This window comes from Protopterus annectens, chromosome 6.part0 (genome assembly GCF_019279795.1).
Source record: "Protopterus annectens isolate FY-2018-M chromosome 6.part0, PAN1.0, whole genome shotgun sequence".
Lineage (NCBI taxonomy): Eukaryota > Metazoa > Chordata > Ceratodontiformes > Protopteridae > Protopterus > Protopterus annectens.
In genome coordinates this window covers 1,298,587,866-1,298,606,105 of record NC_056737.1, presented here as the reverse complement: position 1 = coordinate 1,298,606,105, position 18,240 = coordinate 1,298,587,866, and the positions used below count along the sequence as shown (strand labels likewise).

At 46.1% G+C, this 18,240-nt stretch overlaps 1 protein-coding gene across 1 annotated transcript in view; it reads right to left on the bottom strand.

The window, feature by feature from the left end:
- The window catches only part of EPC2 (enhancer of polycomb homolog 2), a 3,037,718-nt gene that overhangs the window by 2,630,605 nt on the left and 388,873 nt on the right, over positions 1-18,240 (bottom strand). The window lies entirely within an intron of this gene.

Sequence of the window (18,240 nt, the reverse complement as noted above, 5' to 3'; positions counted from 1 at the left end):
GTCCTTGTGCAGAATTTGTCCAATTGGTAGTTGTGAGGGAAGGCAAACAAGTCCATCTCTGGGGTCCCCCATTTGTTTCTCAACATGTTGAATATTTATGGATCCAGTTTTCACTCGCGTGGGTCCAAGAGGTTTCTGCTTAGGTCGTCTGCCAGTGTATTTAGCTTTCCTGGCAGGAATTGAGCCTGTAGGTGCACTTGGTAGCTCAAGGCTGTGTTCCACAGAGCCATGGCTAGTCTGCAGAGAGGGTATGAGTGGGTTGCCCCTGCTTGTTTACGTACCACATAACAGTGGTGTTGTCGAATTTCGGCTGGGGTGTCTTCGGTGCAGAGTCTGCATGTCCTCCCTGTGGTCGTGTGGATTTCCTCCGTGTGCTCCGGTTTCCTCCCACATCCCCAAAGACATGCTGCAAGTGGACTGCACATGCTAAAATTGGCCCTAGGCATGAGTGAGTGAGTGTATGCGCCTTCCGTGGAAGGTTGGGCACCGGGGCTGGCAACTCGACACCGTAAAACTCCACTGCCAATCATGAGCGGACAAGGTGATCTGCTGTGGTGACCCCTAACCGGGAAAAGCTGAGAGAGAGAGAAAGTACAGTTGTGTACACTTACCATAAATGTAGATGGTCAAGTGTATTCACTGCTGAAGTCACCACATTTGGGTTAGCTGCTTGCAGTAGCCCTCAGTCGGCTTGATTAACAAAGTCTTCGGTCCTGCGTCGGTTGCTTTCTCTTCTTCCGTGACTTCAGGTAGGCAAGGGTATAAAACATGTAGCCGATGCCATTACATCAGTTTTCCTTGCCCCAGATGTCAGGTGCCCCCATAGTGGGAAGCAATAAAATATATATATATATATATATATATATATATATATATATATATACACACACACACACACACACACACACACACACACACACACACACACACACACACACACACACACAAGGTTATACCGCCAACAAAAAAACAAATACACCAAAAAATAGTAGAGGTATATCCAAAAGAAGTCAGGGGGCTGAAGGGAGGATAACCAGGACTGCAACAGTGAATACACCAATATCTACATTTATGGTAAATGTACACAGCTGTGCTATGTTCTTTGTGTTTCACTGTTGCAGTCATCACATTTGGGTAGATTCCCAAAGCCAAGGATGGGAGGAGAAATTTAGATAGTATTAGGACCAGCTATAAGGCCCTGCAAGACCACAGAGGAAAAGCCAGCTCTGAATTTAGAGAAAACTGGCAAATGGTAATGCTTGGTGAAAGTATGTACTGAACTCCAGGTAGCAGCTTCTAGGATGTCCCTGGTAAGGACACCTCTGAGAAAGGCTGTAAAGGTAGATGCAGCCCTGGTTGAATGGGGTCTGATCCCCTGGGGGATAGGTTTTCCATGGTGCTTATAGTAGAAATGAATGCAAAGGCTTATCCATTTAGAAATGGTTTGCTTTGAAATAGCCTTCCCCTCTGCCCTGCAGCAAATGCCACCAGCAGTTGTTCAGATTTCCTTTGAGGTTTAGTCCTGTCCAAGTAAAATCAAAGTTGTTGGTGCACGTCTAAGGAGTGCAGTATCCGTTCCCCTTTGTTCTGTGGATAGGAAAAAAGGTTGGCAAATGAATGGACTTAAGGGCCACACTGGATACCACCTTGGGCATACAGGAGGGATTGGTACTGAAGGACACTATGTCCGCATGAAAGATGATGAAAGGCTCCACTGCCATAAGGGCCTGTAATTCAGATACCCTTCTTACTGAAGTGATTACTAAAACAAAGGCGGTTTTCCAAGAAAGGAATTTTAAATCTGCACAAGCAGCTGGCTCGAAAGAAGAAAGAGCGAGTTTCTCCAACACAAAGTTAAGGTCCCAGGCTGGAGTTGGGGCTCTCCTGGGTGGTCTTAAATTTTTGGCCCCTCTGAGGAACTGCTTGAGCAGTAGATGACAGAAGAGGGGAGGCTCTCTGTTATAATGAGCAGAAATAGCTGAGGCGTTAATTTTAATGGAGGAAAAAGAAAGGCCATTGTGAAGCATCTGAGTTAAGTATTGAAGAAATTGAGGTAAGTTGGGTGCTGCTGGGCTCATTCCTTGAGATTGATTCCAGGCACAGAATCTTTTCCATTTGTCAGCATAAGATTTTCTAGTACTAGGCCTCCTTGCCACCAAAATTATATCCATCACTTGTTTACTGAGGGATGGTGAAGGAGAAGTTAGGTAATATGCCAGGCTGCTAGGTTCAGGGTTTGAAGCTGAGGGTGCAGAAACTGGTTCTCCTGCTGAGACAGTAGAGTAGGGGTCTGAGGCAGGTGCCAAGGAGCCAGCCATGACACGCTGCGCAAGAGGGGGTAGCAGTGTTGGCATGGCCAGTCTGGTGCAATCAATATTATCCTAGATTTGTCCTGCTTGATCTTTTCAAGTACTTTGGAGAGGAAACGCAGAGGAGGAAAGGCATAAATTGATACTGAAGGACAGACCATCCACTTTTCAAGCTTGTTTGTGGGGAGTCCTTGTGCAAAATGTCTCCAATTGGTAGTTCAGGGGGAGGCAAACAAGTTTATATCTGGGCTCCCCCATTTGTCAACATGTTGAAAGTCTTTGGTTCCAGTTTCCACTCATGTGGGTCCATGAGGTTTCTGCTTAGTCCATCTGCCAGTGCATTTAGATTTCCTGGCAGGAAATGAGCCTGTAGATGTACTTGGTAGCTCAAGGCTGTGTTCCACAGTGCCATGACTAGTCTGCAGAGGGGGTAAGAATGGGTACCCTCCTGTTTGTTTATGTGCCACATAACAGTGGTGTTGCCCATCTTTACCATTAATTGACCTGGAAGAAAGTGGTCCTTGAAGGCTGTCAGAGCATTCTGTACAGCTAACATTTCTTTCTGACTGATATGCAGGTGCATTTGACTTGGGTAGCATTTGCCCTGAATGCACTTCCCTGCCAGGTGAACCTCTCAATGCATGGTCCGATGCATCTGTTGTTAAGGTTTGGGCGGCAGGGGGTAGAGTGAATGGTAGTCCCTTGTTTTGGTGGCAGGCCTCTGCCCACCAAAGTAACTCTAACCATAGGCAAGGTGTGATAGGAATCATTGCTTCTAGATCCAGAGAATGTTGACACCATAAGCTTTTTAAATACCACTGTAGTTTCCTCATATGCAGTCTTGCATATGGAATTAGAAGAATGCAGGAGGCCATAAAAGTACAGTTGTGTACACTTACCATAAATGTAGATGGTTGACTGTATTCACTGTTGCAGTCATTACATTTGGGTAATCTGCTGGCAGGTTGCCCTCAGTCGGCCTGAATTCCAAAGTCTTGGGTCCTGCGTCGGTTGCTGTCTCCTCTTCCATGACATTGGGTCGTCAGGCGTATAAAACATGCAGCCGACGCCATTTTGTTTGGTTTTTTTTGCCCCCGATATCAGGTGCCCCCAAAAAGGTAGCAGTATTATATGCATCAATATAAACTTTACCTTCACCTACAAGCAAATGCACCACATAGGTTGCAGAAGATAGAGAAGGAAGGATAAACTGTAGAATGACAGGGGGATGGCGATAGGGTAACCTGGACTGCAACAATGAATACACTTGATTATCTATATTTATGGTAAGTGTACACAACTGTACTATGTTCTTCATGTTTCACTGTTGCAGTCATTACATTTGGATAGAATCCCAAAGCTATGTTTGGGAGGCTGGAGCTAAACAGCATTAGGTGTGGCTCTAAGGCCCTGCAGCACTGCAGTGGCAAAGCCTGCCCTGGACTTAGAGAGGCAAATGGTAATGCTTTGTAAAGGTGTGAACAGAACTCCAAGTAGCAGCCTCTAGAATGTCTTTGGTTGGTACTCCTCTGAGAAAGGCTACTGAAGTAGCTGCAGCTCTGGCGAAATGAGACCTAATGCCCTTGGGCACAGGTTTACCATGGTGTAAGTAGCAGAAACGGATGCAGTGGCTTATCCACATTGAAATTGTCTGCTTTGAAATAGCCTTTCCTTCTGATCCTGCAGCATATGACACTAGTAATTGCTCAGTATTTCTTAGAGCTGTAGTCCTGCTCAAGTAGAACCTTAGCTGTCTGTGTAAGTCCAAGGAATGCAGAATTCTCTCCCCTTTGTTCTGCCGATATGGATAAAAGGTTGGCAGATGAATTGTTTGGTTAAGAGCCACACTGGAAACCACTTTAGGCATAAAAGTAGGATTTGTCCTCAGAGACGCCCTGTCTGGGTAAAATATGATAAAAGGCTCTACAGCCGTGAGGGCCTGTAGCACTGAAACTCTTCTTGCTGAAGTAATTGCTAGTAGCAGAGCGGTCTTCCATGATAAGAACTTTATATCAGCGGTAGCAGCTGGTTCAAATGGAGGCAGGGTGAGCTGTTCCAACACATAATTGAGGTCCCATGCCGGTAGTGGTGATCTTCTAGGTGGCCTTAAATTTTGGCTCCTCTAAGATACTGCTTTAGTAAAGGATGAGAAAAGATTGGTGGCTCTGTATTGTAATGAGCCGAAATGGCAGAGGCATGGATTTTGATTGATGAGAAAGATAGGTCTTTGTCAAGCATCTCAGTTAAGTATTGTAATATCTGAGGAATAAGTGGTTCTGCTGTATCAATTCCTTGTGCTTGATTCCAAACACAGAATCTCTTCCATTTGTCAGCATACGATTTTCTGGGGGAGGTTTTGGTTAAAGGATCCAAAGCTTTATGAGAAGGGGTTTTTTGATGGTTTTAATTTTTGCGGGCCCGGGTTTAGGGCTTAATTATTTGCTCTTTTGCTTTTGGGACTGTTGAGGAGGCAAGGAAGCTGGGTTTAAAAAGCTTTGGATTGGTCCATATTCGGGGGTTCAGGAAAATTTTCAATTTTTCTTTTTTAATTTTAGGAGAGGGAAAAGGCAGGGGGGTCATTTTTCCCCTTTAAGGATGGTGTATTTCCAAAATGTAGTATAAGTTTTGCAAAACTTTCAGTTGTTTTTGAGGAAGGGGAAAAGATTATTTGGGGTCCCTTTCCCTGATCATTTGAAGATTGGGATTTGTTTCATTAACCATAAGGGGTTTTTTTAACCCTCTCCCGGGGTTTCCTGGAGGGAAGAGCTTGAAGTGTTTGGTATTTTAAAACTTTCCCCCCTTTCCTGGTTAAAATTTTAAAGGGTTTGGTGTGCCCCTTGCCCTAATCCCCTTCCCGATGTGGGGGGCCCCCATAATGTTTTCCTGGTTTAAAAAGGGTTTGGGGTTTTTAGGGATTTTTAAAGCAACATTTTTTGGTTAATTTTCATTGAATCCCATAGGGGGGAATGATTTTATGTGGCCAGGTTAATTGACTCCATTTTAATTTGGTCAGGGAAAATTAAGCCCTCTTTTTTTGGTTAAGGTGCCACCATGAAACCCGGCGGGAGAATTGGGAAAGGGTTTTGTTCCATAAGTTTAATTAAATAGGTGTTTTTTTTTTCTGCAAGGGGATTGGATTGATTCGGTCCCCAGGATGTTTAGCTTTGGAAACCTTGGTCTCTATAAATTTTTACCCTAGGCCTAGACATTTTCCCAAAACCATTAAAAGGGTCCTTTTTGCGGAAATGGGAAAGGGCCCGGGGGTAGTTTTTTCGCAAATGCAATTAATGGGAGGTTTGGGGGTTACCCTGAGTAGGGTACAAAGGGGGGCAATTGGAAGATTAAACCACCTGAATCTTGGGGCCTCATGGAAGGTTTTTGGGGCAGCAAAAGGGTGCCTCTTTAGAATCCAAAAAGAAAATTTTGAGCAAGCCGAGCTGCTGAAATACATTTAAGGAATCCGTTGGTTCAAATGATATACCGTTAATGGGCCTGCCCCTTTTTTGGGTTCCGAGCTTGATAAAACCTTTTCCTGTTCCGGGAAGAGCTTTAAGGCTCCCTTGTTCAAAATTAAATGGCGGATTGGCCATTTCCATTTCCTGTTGGGAAAAAAATCTGTTCCCCGTGAACATAGTTTATGTACCCATTTCCCTGGGTTTTAAACAAAGAAAAGGGGTTAATATTTTATGGGTTTTCTTCCCAAAAATTTAAAAGGCGGGTTGGCCAGGGAACATTGGGGTCCGTAGGAGTTTACTTAAAATTGGAAATTCAGAATTTTTTGGCTGATGAATCTTCCGGTTCTTTAACCCCGAAATTTTATCCCTTGAGCTGGCTGAAGGAAGGCAATTTTTTAGGCCAGGGTCCCAAGAATCTTGGTTTGGGCCTTGGGAAAATACTTTAAGAAAATTTTGCCCAAATTTTCTAAAATTTTCCCCTTACCAAGGGATAGTGAAAATTCCCTTTAACTTTAAATGTGGAAATTTTGGCCCTTTAAAAGAGTTAAAAACAACAAAAGAAACGTGAGGGAAGGCCTTCTAAAAAAAAACCCATTTGCGTATCCCTTTTTAATTGGGTTTTTTTAGCAAAACCCAATTCCCTTTTTTTGAAAAACCATCCTTTCAGATACCAAAAGGGGCTTAAAATTAAGTTAAAGGGATGCCAAAGGTTTAGGTTTTAAACCTTTTATCTGTCCAAATCCCTTTAACCTTAGAGGGGGGGGGTTTTTGGGGGCTTTTTCCCCCTTTACCCGGGGTTTTAGGATCCCCAGGGCAAATAAAAATAGAGCGGGGAAACTGCAGGCTTCTGGGGGGAAATCGGGGAATTATCCCAAAAGTTTCGGAAATCTTGGGCGCCATTCCGGGAAAAAAATTTATTCCGGAACCGGGTTGAGCTAATTCACCCCTTTTGGGAAAAAAAAAGGGATTAAATTTTTATTTTTGAGAAATTTTAGGAAGAAGGGCTTTGGTCCTGAAAACCCATCCAAAGAAGGATTTAGCTTAAAGCTTAAATTTAGAAACTCCGGTTGAATGGCTAAACTGCTTTGACGTTTGAGGCCAAACTGGTCGGGGGGCGGAAAGGGCCTTGGAAAAAGGTCCCAAAGGAATTTTGGGGCCAAAGGAAAAAACCTTTTGGGTTTTGACAATTTGGGTGAATAAAATTTTTGCCTGTGATAGTGAGTTGCCATTAACTTTGTGGGAAGGGCCCCCAATTAAAGAGAGTTGTCAACCCTTTGGAAGGAAGGAAAGGGTCTAGGGCCCCCCCCAACAGAAGGTTTCCTTTTGTTTGTCCTTTCTTGGGGGTTTAAGGCCCCCACCAAAAAGCCTTTCTGAAGAAAATTTAAAAAAGGTGGCGGGGCAAAGGGAGCTTCAGGCTGTCCAGGTTAGGAGGAATGCGGATGGGGGTTGAGAAGGGAAGAACCAAGGGAGGTTCACAGGTGAATTGGGAAGGAAAGATCTTGACCAAGGAATGAAAAATTTTTGCCCCAAAACTTTCTGGAACTTGCACATCAAAAGGGGGATAGGCAAAAGAAGACCGGGTGGCCGCGCCCAGAGCGTTCTTGGGGTACCTGGGAGGTTAACCCGAAAAAATTGGCCTTTTTTTGAGAGGGCAAAAAGAGTGAAGGGCCCCAGCGTAGCTTCCCCCTTGCAATTGAGAAATTGGGGGTCAAAATTCGATGGTTGTCCAGGAGTTGGAGACCGGAAGGGGGTTTGAAAAACGAGGGGGAGATTCCCAAAACTTCTGGCTCCCGACAAGAGGTAAGACCGTTCCCCCTCTTGGGTACCAAAACAGACAATTGTCCATTGTGTTGAAGGGAAGAAAGTCCTGAAGGTTCCCAAGGCACCCCCTCTAAAACATTGAAGCAGTAAGGTTCGTGGTCCCTTTGGACTGTCCCCCCTAAGCCCCCCCCACCCGAGGCGCCTTGGACCTGGGGGAGAACCAAAATGGCCCCCCCGGGAGATCCCCGGGAGGGGACCAAAAAAGGGGGACGTTGAAAGCCTTGTTCAGGGAAAAATTGGGAGCAAGGTGACCACTTACTAAAAGAAATGAGAAGTTTGACCTGGCGAGGGAAGGCCACCAGGACCCTGGCCCTCAGGACCAATCGCGGGGAAAAAACGGGAGTGGCCCCCCCGGGCTGCAGTTCAAATCGTGGGGAAAGGCGTCCCTTTGTCTAGCGGCCCTGAAAAAGGCTTGGGTGCCAGGGGAGAAGTGATGCCCAAAAATGGACAAGTGGAAAAACCCAAAAAATGCCGTTGGGGGAGAGATCGTCCGGGTAGGAAGACCTGCACCCCTGAACCTAGGTGGGCCGTCCCATGTTTACTTTGGAAAACCCTGGGGGGTGGGGGAGACCAAAGGGAAGGCCCCGAACTGGTAGTGACTGGCTCCCCGGGCGGAGAAACCTCCTGGGCCCTGTCCATTGGATGTGGAAATGCCCCTTTGAGATCTAGGCACACCCAGTTTCTCCCAGAAGGGGAGAATAGATTGTAGAGTGACCATTGAATTTTTCTTTGGGACTGCCAGATTCAAGAGAGGTCTAATTGGTCTTAGTTCCCCGTTTTTTGGCACTAAAAGAACCTGGAGTAGAACCCTGATCCGATCTGGTCGGGGGCGGGCTGGATGGTTTTTTCTAAGATGGCCAATTTCTAGCGGCCTCCCTTTGGGGTGGTCTTGGGAGGACTCATCTTTGGAAGGTAAAGGGAAAAAGGGGATATCCCTGGATATGATTTGGAGAACCCAGCGGTCCGATGTTATGGACTCCCATGCCGCTAGGTCCCCACCCCCCCGACTGCCCCCAGAGTAGAGCAGTGGGCCCTCGGGGCTGCGGGGTTCAGAGAAAGGTTCCCTGGCCCCAAGTTTCTGGGAGCCCCTCTGCCTCTGGGGGGCGTCCTCCCTGTCCTCCTCTGCCACGGAAGGACTGGTTGTCGAGCAGGCTGGGACTGCGGACTTCGAACCACATCTTCTTCCCCCTTTTTGGGTTTTAGAATGGGGCCTCTGGGGTGCAGAAAGCATTCCGGCAGACAGCGTTTTCCCCGTCCTTCGCTCTGGGTCAACCCCCAACGGTCTTGCCAAACAGAGCAGAACCATCAAAGGCTTTTGGCCCCAAGGGCTCAGAAAATCGCATGGCGGACCGGCCCGGCCCTGACCAGTCCTGTCCCGAGCTCTGGGGCCCCGTGCATGGGGGGTACCAAAGAAATTTGTGACCTAGAGTGGCCTTTTTGGTGGAGTGCAGAGCCTGTCCTCCTGAAATGGACTCAGGATGCAGCATTCTTAAAATCCCCTGCACCCAATAACAGGGCCAAATAGTTCAGCGTAAAAGGCCCTGAACTAACACCCCCCAAGCGGTCCATCATCAGACTCCTTGCTGGTGGGTGGACTGGGGGACTCCCTGAGCCAGTTCCTTTTTGGGCCCGCCATCAACAGGGCATCTACAGGAGGCCCCTCCAAGGGGCCCTGTCAGAAGGGGGCAAAGGGATTTTGTCAGGTTTTTTGGGTTGGCCCCACGGGCCCGGTTCCTTCCACCCCCTGGTGGAAAAAGGTCCCCCGGGGGTCGGCGGGGGACAAAGAGGTGGGCCCCTTAATGCCTCCAAAAACCCGGACTCCCGAGGAAGATTTGGGGGCAGACCACCCCAAGTTTCCATGATGTCTCAAGGAGACATCCTCGGGGTGACCGGGGGCCTTCCTTCCTCCAAGTCCGTGTCTTCAGTGAGAGACTCAGGAGTCAATGTGCCTTTTTGCATTTTGGGGGGGCCTCCTCTGGGGGCTGTGGGGAGCCCTCGCATTTTGCTCCATGGAAAAGGGCAAACGGGCTGTCCCAGGGGCGGATGGTGGAACCCTCCCCAGTGGGAGGGCCGGGGGGGGAACGGGGGGGTCCGGAGCCAACAGACCCCCTCCACTACATCAAAAACCGAAGGGGGGACCACCAAAGGATCCGTGGCTCGGGTCGAGGGATCGGGCGGCCCGGCCCCGGATCCCGGGGGGTGGCCGACACAAGGCGCCAAGGAGCACTGATCCCCGGGTCGCTCGGATCCAGGCTCCCAAGGTCGGAAATGAGGGGAGGTGGATCCGGGACCCGTACTATGGGGTCCGACCCCCCCCGGGTGCTGGCTCAGCTGCCCAACCCGGGGGGGTGGGGGAAGGGGCAATAGGAAAAGGGTGTTGAGCTGGGGGGGGAAGCACTCCCATCTGCATCTGGGCCTGGATGAACCTTCCCTCATCCGGGCCAGATCAGCATCAGGTATGGGGATCCCGAGGGTACAGGTAGGCCTGGAATGCCTCCTCGATAGCCTGGGGCGGGGTCCTCCCCCCAGGACCCGGGGAGAACAGGGGGGGCGAGGAAAGGGGGGCTAACAAGGGGAGAAGCCACGGCGGGGCAAAAAGAGGTCTCGGCCCCCGGTGCTTCTCCCCCCGGGCCTTCTTTGCATCCCTCCTGTCCTGGCGGGGTTTGAGTCCCAGGAGCAGGAGGGGACAGGGCCCGCAGGGGAGTCCCGGGGGGGGTGGCAGTCCGGAAAAAACCCCCCAGGGCCAGCTTGGCCCCCCTCTCGGGGGTTTAACCCTGCACAAATGGAAACCAGATGTGGGTGTTCAACCCCGCTTTTTACAAATGTGGCCATCAGGGGAGCTTATGGCCACACTGGGGTTTTAAAAATGACTTGGTTTAGCCAAATCAAAAACCCAAAAATTACAGAAGTAACAAAAAACTAAAAACACAGGCCTCACACCACTTACCCAAGGGGGGAATTTACTGTAAATTAAATTTAAAATAAAAAAAGTAAAAAAAAGGGGAAACCCAAACTTTCCCCAAAAGTTTAAAAACAAAATTTCTTTTTAAAACAAGAAAATATTTGCTGAGAGCTAAAAAAATCCAGTTACCAGCGGGAAACAAGATCTGAGGTCATGAGGGGAGAGCAGGGCATTATGGGTGAGGGGGGAGCTGGGGCTTGGATCCATAGCTGGAAACTGCTTGATCCGAATTTGGATCCATAACCCACAGGTTGCAGAAAAAGAATATCCTACTTCAGATTCATTGTTTCCCCGTGAATGTTGACTCCATAAACTTTTGGTACCATTGAAGTTTCCCATATGCAGTCTTGCATATGGAAAAAACAGGCCCCAAAAAAGCTTTCAGAATTGTCTTGCAGAAGACTGGGTTTTTTGCCATGTTTGAAGTAAGTAGTCAGTTGCCTTTGTTTGTCTGGCATGAGGGCCCCTTTGGGGGTTGTATTCAAGCTTGCACCCAGGAATGTTACTTTGAGAGGACCAGTTGTGATTTCTTTTTATTGTGTACCCTAGGCATGTTGAAACCTTTTCACAAATCCAGGTGTAAAAAGAGTGTCCTTTTTTCTGCTTGAATGAGACGTCCAAGTAAGGATATATTTGTATACCCTTTTCTGCAAATGCAATTACTGGTGCCAGGCACTTTGGACCCTGGGCAGTAGATAAGCCAAAGGGCAGTGCAGAGTTTGGTTTCAAACCAGCCTTGAATCTGAGGTATCTTCTGCAGACTGTCTTATTGGGACATGCAGGTTGCCTCTTTTAGGGCTAAAGTCACCAGCCAACATTCTTGCCCAGCATGGGAGAAGCTGCTAAAGTCAGCATTTTGAATTTTGGAATGTCCAGGTATGTGTTAAAATCGATAAATCAGTATGGCCGCCAGGCCTTGTCCTTTCTGGGTACCAAGAAAGTCTTGAGTAAAAAACCCTTTTCCTTTTCCTGTTCTGGTACTGCTGAATAAAATCCATGAGGGGAAACCTTTTTTGTGCCTCTGCCCATTGATTTTTGGGTTGGAAATTTGCCATTGGCAAATGTGGAAATGGAATCTGTATCCCCGTGATCATGTTTAGTACCCCCTTGTCCTGGGTTATTAACTGCCAATTTTGGGAAAAATGCTAATTTTCCCCTAGGGGGCCCAAAAAATAAGTGCTTGGTGGCAGGGGAAATCATTGGGGTTGTTTTTTGTAGGTTTGCACTTTATCTCCTCCAGATTTGGAGGTGGATCCCCCTTGCTTTGTTGTCTTGTGCCTGGTATCTGGGAACCCCTTGGGCATCTGGATTTGCCCTTTTAGCTCTTTTGACACAGGAAAGGACCAATTTTTTTGGCCAGTGTCTACTGAATCTTGGTGGCTGCCCTTTTAAAATCTTAAAGTTTGCATAGACTTAGCTTTGTCTTCCATTTTCTTTAAAACCTCTTTCCCTTTAAAACCAAACAGGGGAAACATGCTGTAAAAGGGGCATCTAGCAATTTACTTTAACATGATCAGGCAAATTTTGTTCCTTTAACCAAGCATGCCTCCTAATCACAGATCCAGTAACTGGGGCCCGGGAAGGCCTCTAAAGAATCAAAACCACATTGCAAAGTATGCTTTCCAACTTGTTCAGCTGCATGCAAAAACCTGCAATTCTTTATTTTTCCCTTCAAAACATCATTTTCTGTTTCAGCAATCCCATACATTTTGGGACTTAAGCATATGAAATTGACAGTTTAAGGCCCTTTTCCAAGGTTGCAGATGTTTAAAACCCTTTTTCCCATCTGTCCAGTCCCTTTAATCTCTGTCAGAGGGGGAGGATTTTTTGTTGAGGCCTTAACTCCCTTTGGACCCTGTGAAATAGTTTCAGGATCAGCAACAGGGTTTCCAAATAAAAATTTTTGGGGTCAGGGACCCTGTAATATCTGTCAGGCTTACTGGGGCCGGGGTAGGGGTCAGGGTAAGCTTACTCCAAAAAAAATCATCCACAATGTCTAAAACAGGGGGGAAAGGCTAAAAGGGTTGTGCTGAGGGAAGGGAAAACCCTAGCCTTTTTTGATTCTGAGAAGTCTTGACTCTCCCAGTGAAAATGCTCCCTGCAGGTTTCTCCAAATGAATAATCCTCAGGAGGAGATGCAGATGGAAAAAAAAGACCCTTTTTTCCTTTAAAAAAAAAATCAAAAAAATCCTTCCATTTTTTGGGGAGGGTATTAAAAAAATAAAATTTTTTTCCTTTTTTTAAATTCAGAAATTTTTGAAACCGTCGGGGATTAAAATGTTTTGAGGTTTTTTGTCCAAGTTGGCACCCAGGAAAGTTTTTTTCTGAGATGGTGTTAGCCTGGATTTTTTTTGTTGATTGTTTTCCCAGAGAATGCATTAACTGTTACATAAGCCAGATTTCCAAAGTATGTGCTTGCTGTCCGCTTGGATCAGGCAGTTGTCCAAATATGGGAAAATTTGTACCCCTTGAAGTCTGCAGTAGGCAATACTGATGCCAGGCTTTTGTGAATACTCTGGGGCAGTAGATAAGCCAAAGGGCAATGCAGAGAATTGATAGTGGATTGAACCTGCAAGAAATCTGAGGTATCTTCTGCAACTTTGTCTGTTTGGGGACATGCAGGTATGCCTCCTTGAGGTCCAATGTTACCAGCCAAAACTCCTTGCCCAGCATGGGAAGCTGCTGTAATGTGAGCATCTTGAATTTTGGGAAAAAAATGTGTTTAGGATGGATAAGCCCAAAAATGGGTCTCCAGTCGGTTCCTTTCCTTGGTACCAGAAAAGTCTTGAAAAAACCTTGACCTTGTTGTGGTAGGTACCTCTTGAAGCTCATGCTTATGAGTTTTAAAAATTTTGTAGTTGTGCCTCTGCCCTTTGATTGTGTGGCAGGTTTGGCATGCCTCTCATTTTGGAAGAGTGTGGAATGAAATTTGCAGCCTCTGTTTAAAAATCCAGGATCCATTTGTCTTTTGACAATATGCCAATTTCTTAAATAATGCTAGCTTTCCTCCCAAAGGTGCTGCCAGCTGAGACCTGCTTGGAAAATGGGGAGTCATTGGGTTTGTTTTCTGTATTGTTGTGCACTGCCCCACCTCTTGGTGCTGGATTTTCCTTTTCCTCTATATGTTTCTTGTGATTGCCCTCTCCCCCTTGTGTCTGTATCTACCTTTTTGGGGGCTTGTCAGTGGCTGGAAAGGACCAGTTTTTAAAGGCCAATTTCTGCAAAAAAGGTGGTGGTTGGACCTGTAAAAAGCTTTGACAGTTTGCATAATTTGGTTTTTTCTTCCATTTTCGTAATATCTCCTCAGCATTAGTACCAAACAGCACATCCTTTTGAAAAGGGGCATCTAGAAGTTTAGCTTTCACATGATCAGGCAAGCCTTGTTCCTGCCAGGCATGTCAAAATGACCTGAGCGTTTCTTGAGCCTCTAGGGATCATAGCCACATTGTAAAGGGGTGTTTACCCACTTGCTCTGCACTATGCATCAAACCTGTAACTCCTTTAAATCTGGTTGTTCAGGGAGACATTTTATTCCTTTACATCAGAATGTTCTGATAAAAAGGAGCCCTGATCAGAAAAGGAGAATCTTCCTCCACTCTGGGTCTCTTGTCTGGGGGTTGAGAACCCTGATAAGAGTAATCAAATCCTCAGCCATTTTTAGCATCTGTTTTTTAGGCATTGGAAAGGGCCCTTTCAACAGGCCTCTTGGGATGCCTGGCCTTTTTTTAGTAAAGGCCTTAATAGAAAAAAAAGATGAGGGGCTAAAGACACCATGGGTGGAAGGGGCCTGTCCACAAGGGGGCTCAACATTGCAATGGCTTTTGGGTTTTGTCTGGGAAAACAACCTCTCTTTCAGAGGACACCGCCAAGGGTTCGGTAGTCAGGGAAAAGGCGTCCGCTGAGCCTTTCATGGTGTTGGTGGGGAACTTCCTTTGGTCCTTGTCCTTGTTTTTTGGAAAATGTGGGTCTGGCGACATTTTATAATCAAAGGCTTTCAAAAGTGTTGGGGGTCGCCCCCTTTTTATTGAAAGTGGAAAGTGACAGCCGAGGGGTGGTCTGGGCCCAAACAAGGTATGCAGAGGGGAAAGGAAATCCTTATGATTTGCTTCCACAAAATACAATTATTAATTTTTTTGACATCGGTCTGAGGCAAGAAAAATTTCCCCAGGGGGTAGTTTTAAATGAAAACGGTTTCCCAATTTTAAAAACAGGGGCGGACCACAATGCTTCTGCTTGGGCCGGCAAAAAGACTAAGAAATGGCGTTGGGTGTGTTTATACCTGGCCCCTGGCCAAAGAAAACCCCGGGGCCAGACTTTGGAATTCGGCCCGGTGGGGCCCCCTTTTTTTAAAGTATGCAATGAACAGTGAAAAAACCCTCCCCAGCCCCCAGTTTTCCGGGAGGATTTTTTGTAGTAGTTTAATTTGGGTCCCTGTGAAAGGCTCGGAAGGGAAATTTTTGAAAAGGGAATTGTGAACAGGAAATTTTAAAATTTTTGGGTTTTTGGGGGGGAAAGTAGACCCTGTTGAAAAATAATCAAAACCCGGGGGGGGAGAAATCCGTTGGGGAGGGAAAAATCCCCGCCTCTTTTTAATCGGAAATTGCTTTGGGAAAAAACCCCCAAAATAGCAAGGCACCCAAAAAATTCTGGGGGGGGAATAGTCCCCAGCAAGAATCCTATGGAATAAAAAAATCCTTCTGAAGTTTCAAACGGTCAAAATACATAAAACCCCCCTGGAGAAGAATTGGTTTTGATTTAAAAAAAGGTTTCACCATTTTTATCATTTTTTTACAAGAAGCCTGAACGGGTTTCTTCTTCTGGCAGGTTAAATTTTTGGCCCTTTAAGAAGGTGGCTTGGCATATCGGTAGGCCCGTAACCCTGGGGTGCCCGAAGGGGGCCCCCCAAACCTGGGAATCCCTTACATTGGATCCAGGTTTTCTTTGAGCAATTTTCCCCCCAAAGGCAGTCAGTTGAAAAAGCTTGGAATTTTTTTAAAAGTTATTGAGACAGTTTCCCTAGGACACCAGATTTAAGGGCCCACTGAGTCCGGGGTTACCCTGGGACTGAAGCCGGGGAGTTTTGCTGGTTTGGGTTTGGACTCAGCCGGGAAGAGGCAAAAGGCCCAAATTTTAGAAGGCAAATTAAAAATCTTGGAGGTTTACTTGTAAAAATCTTAATAGTTTGCATAGATTTAGCTTTTTTTCCCATCTTTTAAGAACAAGGGCAAACAGGCGTCCTGTTTAAAGGGGCATCCAGTAATTTGCTTTAAATGATCTGGGATTGCTTAAGGCCTTTTACAGAAGTGACAGACCCTGCAAGTTGTTGAATAAAAACCAAAAGAAGTTTTCCAACCTGTTCAAAAGTTAAACCCAAATTCTTATTTTCGGAACAAAAATTTTCTGTTTAAGAAACAATAAATGGGCTTTAACATAGAAACTGGCAACAAACCCTTTTCCAGGTTAGAAAGTACATTTTTGTACCTACCATAAATGTAGATGTTGGGCCAATACAGCTGCAGTAATCACAGATGGGTTCTCTTCAGGGTGTCAGAATTCCAAAGTCTAGGTCCCCAGTTGGTGTCGCTTTTTTTGGGCCAGTGAGGCCAGAGTATAAAGACACGGGGCCATGTTCTTCAGTCTTTCTTCCCCAAGATGTCAGGTGCCCCAAAAGGGAAGGCAATTAAATTATATATATATATATATATATATATATATATATATATATTTTCACACACAAACAATGCAATATAATCCAAAATCAGTAGTTGCAAAAAAAACCATAGAAGGATCACAGTCAGGTTGTAAAGGGGTTACCCCTCCTAAAGGAAAAAACTGCAGTGTTTCCAAATCTACATTTATGGTAGGTAAAAAACTGTACTATGTTCATGTCCCAGCTGCAGTAATCACAGATGGGTAGATCCCAAAGCTACACACAGGGTGGTAGGTACTATTTGGGAACTGGGATGAGCCAGAATGCCCTGCAACACAGGGGAAAGCCTGCTCTATTTTTTGGAAAAGGCATGGTAGTTTTTTGTGAAGGTAAAACAGAACTCCAAGTGGCTCCCCAAAATGTCTTTGGTAGGAACCCCTTGGGGAAAGGGCCCGGGGTAGCTGTGGCCCTGGTGGAGTGGGATCTGATGTGGGGACAGTTTTCCCCATGATATGAATAACAGAAATGCAGTGGCCTATCCACTTTGAAATTGTCTTTTTTGGTCACTGGCCCTTGAGCCTAAGATAGGACACAAAAGTTGTTCTGATTTCTGAAGGTTTTGTTCTGTCCAAATAATGCGCTGGGGATGTCTAAAAAATGAGCAACCTTTCCCTTTTTTTGAGGATTGGGATGGTGGGTAAGTGTATGGCTTGGTTTAAGCACCCTGGATACCACTTTAGGCATAAAGGGGGTTTAAAGGGGAAACCCTGTCCTGATGGAAGATAAAACTGCACCGCCATGAGGGCCTGTTTCAAACCCAACAAAGTGATGGCCAGAAGGAAGCTGTTTTCCAGGACAAATATTGCAAATCTGTTGATGCAGCTTTAAAAAGGAGGCAATGTTAATTTTCTAGAATGTAATTAAGATCCCAGGCGTTTGGTTGTTTTTGGAGGTCTTATATTCTTAGCCCTCTGAGGAACTGTCAAGTGGGTGAAAAAATAAAGGGGATCAGTTGAATTCTGCAAAAATGGCTGAGGCATGGATTTTTATGAAGAAAAGAAACCCCACTGTTCAGAGCTCTGCTAGATACTGTAAATCTGAGGCAAATTCAGTTTTTTGGGTCCGGGCCCTTTTTCTCACCCAAAGCAAAACCCGTTTCCATTTTGCGGTAAGTTTCTAGTAGAAGGTCTTCTGGCCCCCAAAAATGACATCCTGCACCCCCTTTAAAGTGGGGTCTGTTGTGGTGTTGGAATTTTCCATGCAGCAAGATTGAGTGTTTAAGCTGACCGTGAAGCGTTTTGTAGCTGTGCTGAGTCAGCAGAAGAGGCTTGATAGGGACCAGGGAGGGTATGTGTTAGCTCCTCGGGGGATACCAGTGTTCCCTTTGGGCCCAAATCTGGAGCAATCAGTATCTTTTGGTCTGTCTGCTTTGCTTTCAAGAGCACCTTGGGCAGAAGGGGCAGAGGGGGGAAAGGGAAACTGTCCATGCTGTCCAACTGAATGAAAGACTCCCCAGGCCTTTGGATGAAAGGCCCTTTGAAAAAAAATTTTTCCAATTGATGTTTCCCTTGGGGGGAAAAGATCTATGTTCCCCCCACTCTTTATTATCTCTGAAACACCTGAGGATGCTTCCATTGGTGGATCTGTCATATTTCGAGATTGTCTGCCAGTGTTTTCCAACCCTGGCAAGTACTGTGCTTGAAGTCCGTTTTCCCTTAGAGCCAAGTTCCAAAGAGTCATGGCTAGTCTGAAAGGGGGTATGAATGTTTTCCCCTTGTTTATGTACCACATTACTGTGGTGTTGTCTGTTCTTATCAGAAATTTGTCCTGGATGCAGGAGGTCCTTGAAAGCTATAATTGCATTTATTACTGCTAGCATTTTTTTTGATTGATGTGAAGGTGTTTTTCCCTTTTTGGGACCATTTGCCCTGAATGCACCTGTCTGTCATGCCCCCCGGGGTAGTCTGGGGTCTGTTGTGATGAGGTTTTGTTAGGTTTCAGAATGGGAGGCCTGTTTTTGCTTGTGTTTGGGGCCCCAAATAG